This window comes from Orycteropus afer, unplaced genomic scaffold, assembly GCF_000298275.1.
Source record: "Orycteropus afer afer isolate SDZICR_OR568_19922 unplaced genomic scaffold, OryAfe1.0 scaffold00100, whole genome shotgun sequence".
NCBI classification, from domain to species: domain Eukaryota; kingdom Metazoa; phylum Chordata; class Mammalia; order Tubulidentata; family Orycteropodidae; genus Orycteropus; species Orycteropus afer.
In genome coordinates this window covers 5,629,515-5,638,152 of record NW_006921687.1, presented here as the reverse complement: position 1 = coordinate 5,638,152, position 8,638 = coordinate 5,629,515, and the positions used below count along the sequence as shown (strand labels likewise).

At 40.2% G+C, this 8,638-nt stretch overlaps 1 protein-coding gene across 1 annotated transcript in view; it reads left to right on the top strand.

Annotated features, from left to right (window-relative positions):
• Positions 1 to 8,638, top strand: part of BICD1 (BICD cargo adaptor 1) — a 332,377-nt gene that overhangs the window by 126,584 nt on the left and 197,155 nt on the right. The gene's annotated exons all lie outside the window — the stretch shown is intronic.

Here is an 8,638-nt window from a genome sequence, read left to right as displayed (position 1 = left end):
CTGTCTTCCTCTTGTAGGGTTAGAGGAGGTCAGAGGATGTGGCCTCCTTGTCGTTTTAGCATAGTGTTATGCTTGTTGAAAACCAGACTAAACAAGCAAGAAAGAAAAAAATCAGTTGCTGTGATTTGGCTCTGATTCCTGAGGACCCCCATGTATTGCAGAGTAGAACTGTGCTCTGCAGCGTTTTCAAGTCTTTGACCTTTCAGAAGCAAATCACCAGGCCTTTCTTCTAAGGCACTTCAGGGTGGGTTTGAAACCAGCATCTCAGTTAATAGTCCAGTACTTAACCTTTTGCACCATCCAGAGGATGACCATGAGTCAGAATGGATTTGATGGCAACTAGAACACTTGCTAAATGCAAAACCCACTGCCATTAAGTTGATTCTGACTCATAGAGACCCTACAGGACAGATTAGCACTTCCCCATAGAGCTTCCAAAGTTGTAAATCTTTATATGCAGAAGACTGCCATATCTTCTTGCCCTTCACTGCTCCCTAAGGTTCATATCTGATCTTTCAATTACTATAGTCAGTTTGATCCCATATCGTTTCTAAAATAGCACAGTGCTTAAGGCAGACATTCTTTACTAATTAAGCTCAACTATTGTTTGTTTTCAACAAATGGATGCAGCACTCGAGGCTTTCTCATTTATAATACCAAGAAATGTTGAAGACAGCTACCTGGCCAACTGACTAGAAGAGATGGATATTTGTGCCCATTCCAAAAAAAGGTGATCCAACAGAATGTGGAAATTATTAAACAATATCAATATCATATGCAAGTAAGATTTTGCTGAAGATAATTCAAGTGGTTGCAGTAGTATATTGAGAGGGAACTTCTAGAAATTCAATCTGGATTCAGAAAAGGACATGGAATGAGGGATATCATTACTGATATCAGATGGATCTTGGCTGAAAGCAAAGAATACCAGAAAGATGTTTCCCTGTGTTTCATTGACTATGCAAAGGCATTCGATTGTGTGGATCATACCAAATTATGGATAGCATTGCAAAGAATAGGACTTCCAGAACACTTAATCGTGTTCATGAGGAAGCTATACATAGCCAAAGAGGCTGTTGTTTAAACAGAACAAGGGTTTATTTTATGGTTTAAAATCAGGAAAGGTGTGCGTCTGGCTTATATCCTTTCACCATACTTATTCAACCTGTATGCTGAGCAAATAATCCAAGAAGCTGGACTACAGAAGAAGAACATGGCATCAGGATTGGAGGAAGACTCATTAACAACCTGCGATTTGCAGATGATAGAACCTTGCTTGCTGAAAGTGATGATGACTCACTGATGAATATCAGAGACGACAGCAATCAGGATGGATTATTCCTCAGCATAAAACAAAAATCCTCACAACTGGACCAATAAGCAACGTCACGATAAATGGAGGAAAGATTGAAGTTGTCAGAGATTGTGTTTATTTGGATCCATAATCAACATCCATGGAAGTAGCAGTGAAGAAATCAGATGTCATATTGCACTAGGCAAATCTGCTGCAAAAGTTAGTGTTAAGAAGCAAAGATGTCACTTTGAAGACAAAGTATACCTAACTCAAGCCATGGTATCTTCAGTTGCCTCGTATGTGTGTGAAAGCTGGAGAATGAATAAGGAAGATCAAAGAAGAGAAGAGTTGATGCCTTTGAGTTATGGTGTTGGTGAAGAATACTGCCAGAAGAATGAACAAATCTCTCCTGGAAGAAGTGCACCTGGAATGCTCCTTGGAAGCAAGAATGGCCAGACTTCTTGTCACCTACTTTGGTCATGTTGTCAGAAGGGACCATTCTCTGGAGAAAGATAGTGTGCTTGGTAAACTAGAGGGTCAACAAAAAAGGAGAAGACCCTCAATGAGGTGGATTGACATGGTGGCTGCAGTGATGGGCTGAAGTATAACAAGTATTGGGAGAATGGTCCGTGACCGGGCAGTGTTTCCTTCTGATGTACATAGGGTCACCATGGATTGGAGGTGACTGGATGGCATCTAACAACAACAACTTATTACTTGTTTGCACAATCAACACTAATGGAAGCAGCAGTCAAAACATCAGATGATACATTGTACTGGGCAAATCTGCTGCAAAAGATCTGTTTAAAGTGCTGAAGAGCAAAGATAACTCTTTGAAGACTAAGGTGCATCTAACCCAAGCTATGGTATTTTCAATCACCTCATATGCAAGGGTCAGTGAAAAAGGAGAAGACCCTTAATGAGATGGATTGACAGAGTGGCTGCAACAATGGGCTCAGGTATTGCAAGGATTGTGAGGCTGACACAGGACTGGGCAGTGTTTCATTCTGTTGTATATAGGGTCGCTGTGAATCAAAATTGACTCGACTGCACCTAACAACAACAGCAACATTGTTTGGTTTTAAAGATACTTCAAGGGATATTTTTGGTTTAAGGTTTAAATATAATCTCAGGGCAAAGTTTTCAGGGTTCATCCATCCTCTATGGCTCCAGAAAGTCTAGAGTCCATCAGAGTTTGAAATCCTATTCTGCATTTTCTCCCTTTTGATCAGGATTCTTCTATGGAATCTTTGCTCAACATGTTCAGTAATGGTGGATGAGCGTGATCCAGTTCTGGTGTCATGTCAAAGGAAGCAGTTGTTCATGTAGTCAATTAGCCAAACATTTCACATCCTCCTTCTGTTTCTCACTCTCCTACTTTTCTTTTGCATCAGGTAAATAGAGGCCAATTGTTGTGCCTTGCATGGCTGCTTGCAAGCTTTTAAGACCCCAGGGAATACAGAATGAACTAGGTGATAGAACATAAGCATTAAGCCCATTATTAGGCCAGTTAACAAGGATGTCTCATGAAACCATGTCCCTAAGCTCCAAACCAAGAAACCAAATTCCATGAGATGTTTGGTTCTACATAAGCAGTCTTAGCAGATACTTGTTGTTGTAAATATATCCACGCACAACTTTTGCCATTTCAACTTTTTATAGGTATACACCTTATTGGCAACAATTACAATAATTGCCTGTGAAACCTTACACTTATTCAGTGTGAATTCCCATCATCATTACCTCCTTTTTCCTCTCCTACCCTACCCTGGTAACCACTAATAAACTTTGATCTCTTTATATTTGACTGTTCTAGTCTTTTTATGTTAGTAAATTCATAACAATATTTGTCCTTTTGTGATTGACTTATTTCACTTAGCATAATGTCTTCCATCCATATTGTAATGCATCAAGACTTCATTTTCCCTACTGACTTAATATTCCATTGTGTTTATATACTGCATTTTGTTTATCCATTCATCTGTTGATGGGTATTTAGGTTGTTTCTACCTATTGGCTATTGTGCATAGTACTACAGTGAACACTAGTGTACAAGTCTCTATTTTAGACTCTGCTTTCAAGTCTTTTGGGTGAATACCTAGGAGTAGAATTGCTGGGTCTGTGGTATTTCTTGTGTTGCTTTGTAAGAAGTAGGAAACTCTAGAAGAACAAACAAATCTATCTTGGATGAAGTATAGCTGGAATGTTCCTTAGAATCGAGGACGGTGAGACATTGCCTCTTGTACTTTGGTACAAGTATTGTCAGGAGGGACTAGTGCCTGGAGAAGCATATCATGCTTGGTAAAGGAGAGGGTCAGTGAAAAAGAGGAAGACCATCAATGAGATGGATTGACACAGCAGCTGCAACAACAGGTTCGAGCATAGCAGTTATTGTGAAGATGGTGCAGGATGGAGCAGTGTGTTGTTCTGTTGTACATAGGGTTACTATGAGTTGGAACTGACTGAAAAGCACCTAAAAGCAACAACATTGTAGTTCTAGTTCTACTCTTAGTTTTTTGAGAAACCTCCACACTGTTTTCCATAATGGCTCTACCATTTTGCATTCCTACTAGCTATGGATAAAGGTTCTGATTTCTCCACATCCCAACAAATATTTGTTATTTTCTGTTTGTTTGTTTTTTTCTTTCAAATCTCAGTCATCCTCAAACTCCAAATCAAACTTCACTGCCGAGTCAATTCTGACTCATAGTACCCTCCCCGCCCCGCTCCCTGTAGGGTTTCCAAGGCTGTAAATGAAGCAGACTGCCTTATCTTTCTTCCCTGGAATAGCTGGTGAGTTTGAACCACTGTATAATTAGAAGCCAGATGCCTTAACCACTACACCACCAGAGCTCCTCTTAGTCAACCTTGTTGTTGTTGTTATGTGCTGTCGAGTCGGGTCGGACTCATAGTGACCCCTCCTTGGGTTTCCGAGACAGTATCACTATGGAAGTAGATCGCCCAACCTTCCTTCCAAAGAGTGGCTGGTGGGTTTGAACCACCAGCCTTTTGGTTAGCAGTCAAATATCTTAGGCACTAGTTGCCAGAGCTCCCTAGTAAGTGTGAAATAGTATTTCATTATGGCTTTGATTTGTATCCCTATGCTGGCTAATGACGTTGAGCATGTTTTCTTGTGTTTGATGGCCATTTGAATGTCCTCTCTGGTGAGATGTCTGTTCAAGTCCTGTGCTCATTGTATTATTGGACTTTTTGTCCATTTGTTGTTAAGTTGTTTGGTTATTACATTCTTATTGGATATATGATTTCCAGAGATGTTCTCTTGTCGGTAGCTTGTCTTTCACTTTTTTGCTAAAGTCTTTTGATAAAAAAAGTTCATTTTTATGAGGTTCCATTTGTTTGTCTTTTGCTGCTTGTGCTTTTGTTATATTAGATAATCCATTGTTAAAAGCTAGGTCTCAACATTGCCCCTGCATTTTCTTTAAGAATTTTGTGATTTTAGTTTGCATATTTAGGTCCTTAATCCTTTTGAGGGAGCTCTGGTAGCATAGTGCCTAAGGCACTTGACTGCTAACCAGAAGTCTAGCGGTTCAAGCCCACCAGCCACTCCTCAGAAGGAAGATGGGGCAAACTACTTCTGTAGTAATACTGCCTTGGAAACCCAAGCACGGGTCGCTATGAGTCGGGTTGACTTGACAGCACATAACAACAACAACAATCCTTTTGAATTTGTTTTTGTGTATGGTAAGAAGTATGGGTCCTATTTCATTTTTCTTTATGAGAAAATCCGATTTTCCCAGCATAATTTATTGAAGAGTCTCTTCTTTCCCAATAAAATGGACCTAGCACCCTTATAAAAAAATCAGTTTCCCAAAAATGTGTGGGTTTATCTCTGGACACTCAGTGTCAGTGGTCTATGTGTTGTTGTTATGCCATTACCAGGTTGTTTTTATTAGTGTAGCTGTGTAATATGAGTCCTCCTACATTGTTCTTCCCTTTCAACATTGCTTTAGTTATTCAAAGTTATTCAAAGTCTCTTCCCATTCCATATAAAATTGAGGATTGGTTTTTCTATTTATGTAAAGAAAACTGTTGGAAGTTACATTGGGATTGTGCTGAATCTATGGATCACTTTGGGTAGTATTGACATCTTAATATTAAGTCTTCTAATCCATGAACATGGACATCTTTCCATTTATTGAAGCCTTCATTAATCTCTTTTAGCAGTGTTTCATAATTTTCATTGTGTAAGTCCTTTATGTCCTTGGTTAGATTTCTTCCTAAGTATTTTATTGTCTTAGATGCTACTATAAATGGAATTGTTTCACTAATTTCCCTTTCTTATTTCTCATTGCTGGTATATAGAAACTCAGCTGATTTTTCTTTGTTGTCTTTGTACCCTGAACCTTTGCTGAATTCCTCTATTAGCTCTAGAACTTTTCTTTTTATAATTTGCCTAGTTAAGGGAGACTTAAAAACCAAAAACCAAACCCACTGCCATCGAATCCATTTAGATTCATAGTGATCCCCATTGTGTTTCCAAGGCTGTAAATCTTTACTGAAGTAGATTGTGTCATCTTCCTCCCGCAGAGCAGCTGGTGGGTTTGAACCATGACCTTCTGGTTAGCATCAAAATACCTTACCCACTACACCACTAGAGCTCCTTTATGGAAGAGCTCTTGAATATAATACACAGAGCTTTATTTGTCCAGTGGGTTGAGAAATCCATATTTCTTCATTTCCTTATTCCTTTGTTTTTTTGCATGTCTTTTGGCCATATTGCTATTAGTTTTAAAACTGCAGTATTGGAACTCTGTGGTTGCTAGCAAATTGGGCTGTGGATGTAGAGTTGGCAATGTCTGACGGTGCACCTTAGAGGTGGGTGAGGTAGAAAGGAAGAGGCAGTAGTTGGGAGTAGTGGGAAAAAAAGGCATCAGTGAATTACTTATAAATGGCATCTAAAGCCTAAAGCCTAAATTCCTGGAGGGTGAGCAAGTGCTATGTTTTCATGAGCCTCTTTATGAAGCAAAGTGTGTGAACCAAAACCAAAACCAACCCTCTGCCATCAAGTCAGTTCGGACTCATTGTGACTCCATAGGGTTTCCAAGGCTGTAAATCTTTACGGAAGCAGACCGCCTCATCTTTTCCCACAGAGTGGCTGGTAGGTTCAAACCTCTGACTTTTTTGGTTACTAGCTGAATGCCTTAGCCATGGCGCCACCAGACCTCTTAAAGTGTGTAAAGATTACCATAAAGCGTAAACAAGTGAAATACTTTATACATTACAGTGTTTGGAATAAAAAGAGGGATGAATGGGTTCTAGAGAGCAGAGTACTTAAATATGTAGACATCTATCTGCAGAAAGTACCGTGGACTGCTAAAAGAACTAACAGATCTGTCCTGGAGGAAGTGCAGCCAGAATGCTCCTTGGAAGCAAGAATGGCCAGACTTCGTCTCACCTATTTTGGTCATGTTGTAAGAAGGGACCATTCCCTGGAGAAGGATGTCATGCTTGGTAGGGTGGAGGGTCAACGAAAGAGGGGGAGGCCTTCAGGGAGATGGATTGATACGGTGGCTGCGATGATGGGCTCGAGTATAGCATGGATTGTGGGGCTGGCGCGGGATTGGGCAGTGTTTCGTTCTGCTGTGCATGGGGTCGCTATGAGTCGGAAATGACTCGACGGCACTTAACAACAACAATCTGCAGAAACAAAGAGAACTTCAAAAAGCCAATCAGGAGCAATATGCAGAGGGGAAGATGAGAGAGGCTGACCCAGGAAAGAAGACTCTGGCCTGCAACAAAAAAATGCTGAGGTGAAAACAAAACAAAAAAATAAAGAGAATACACCTGGAAATGGAGGTGGTGGCAGTACCAGTGACACCTCAGCTTCCTTGGAAGGAAATTCCCCCGCTCCACCCCCTCCCCCCAAAAAAAGCTCAAACTCACTATCATCGATTCGATTCCTACTTACAGAGACCCCCATTGGGTTTCCAAGGCTGTAAATCTTTATGGAAACAGACTGCCTCATCTTTCCCTCAGAAGTAAAGGGCCCAAATAATTCCTCCTTTTAAAAATGAGGAAACATTCATGAACTGAATTGAGGTTAAAGATTCCTGAAGGATGAAAGTCATGTGAAACACAGATCATAAGGAGTCAGTGTTAATGAAGTGAGGCAGGGATAAAAGGATACTTCAGTGTCATGTTGAGCACTCAGCTGCTCTGCAAACGTGAGAGACTGCAGTGTGTTGAAATTCTCCCAGATCACCTTGATGCACCCATGTGTCAAGTGTATGAAGCACCACTTCTCCTGAGCTAAGTTGTACAAATTGGACCAATGTGGGCCTATGCACCTCTGGATGAGAAGTGTCTTTCCTTATCACTGAACTGTCTTCATGATTTCCTAATGTACCTGGCAAAGAATTCGGCTACTTTGTTTAGTGTCAGTGATTATGCAGTGACTTTTCCTGATTATCATTGGAAGGCTGTGTGAGATTGCTAACATTCACTTACGTTTGGATCTCTGTAAATGCATTTTTATTCTGAGTCCTTCTCTTGTAGAAGAGATGTACTTTGAAAATGTTAGGATATAGCAAAATTGATGTATGTTTCTTTTATGTTTGATTTTAAGCAGAGAAAACAAAAGGAATTTTAGCTCCTTAAAAAGAAAACAAAACAGAAATGTTGATACTCACTAGTAGCATAGTCAGGAGCTCTGGTAGCATAGTGGCTAAGGCACTTGACTACTAACCAGAAGGCTGCCGGTTCAAACCCACCAGCCACTCCTTGGAAGGAAGATGGGGCAGTCTACTTCTGTAGTGATACTGCCTTGGAAACCCAAGGAGGGGTCGCTATGAGTCGGGCCTGACTCGATGGCACATAACAACAACAACAACAACAGCAGCAGTAGTATAGTCAGGACTGTTGAAAGCAGCTGACATTTTAAGTTAAATATGAAGAGTTTAAACCGTCTGTGATGGTATCTTATTCATACAGTGCCTTGAAGGGAGAAAACTTATTTATTGATTTGCTTTTAAGGTACACTGATTTCTTGCTACTATATGACCTTGAATAGTCAGGGATTGACTGTACATAACATGTTATATGAAAGATATCATTTTCCATCTTTAGTGAAGACTTAATGAGAAATGACTTAAACTAACAGCAAAGGAACTTTGCAATAACAAAAATAATTATGGGCTCTGTTCATTGGAAACTTTGGAGATAGGTAGATGGATTTCATGGTTAGGTTCACTTTCAACTTTTAATTTCTTGATTTCCATGTTATTAGACAACGTTTGCTGTTGTTGTTGTTATGTGCCGTCAAGTTGGCCCCGACTCATAGCGACCCCTCCTTGGGTTTCCGAGGCAGTATCACTACGGAAGTAG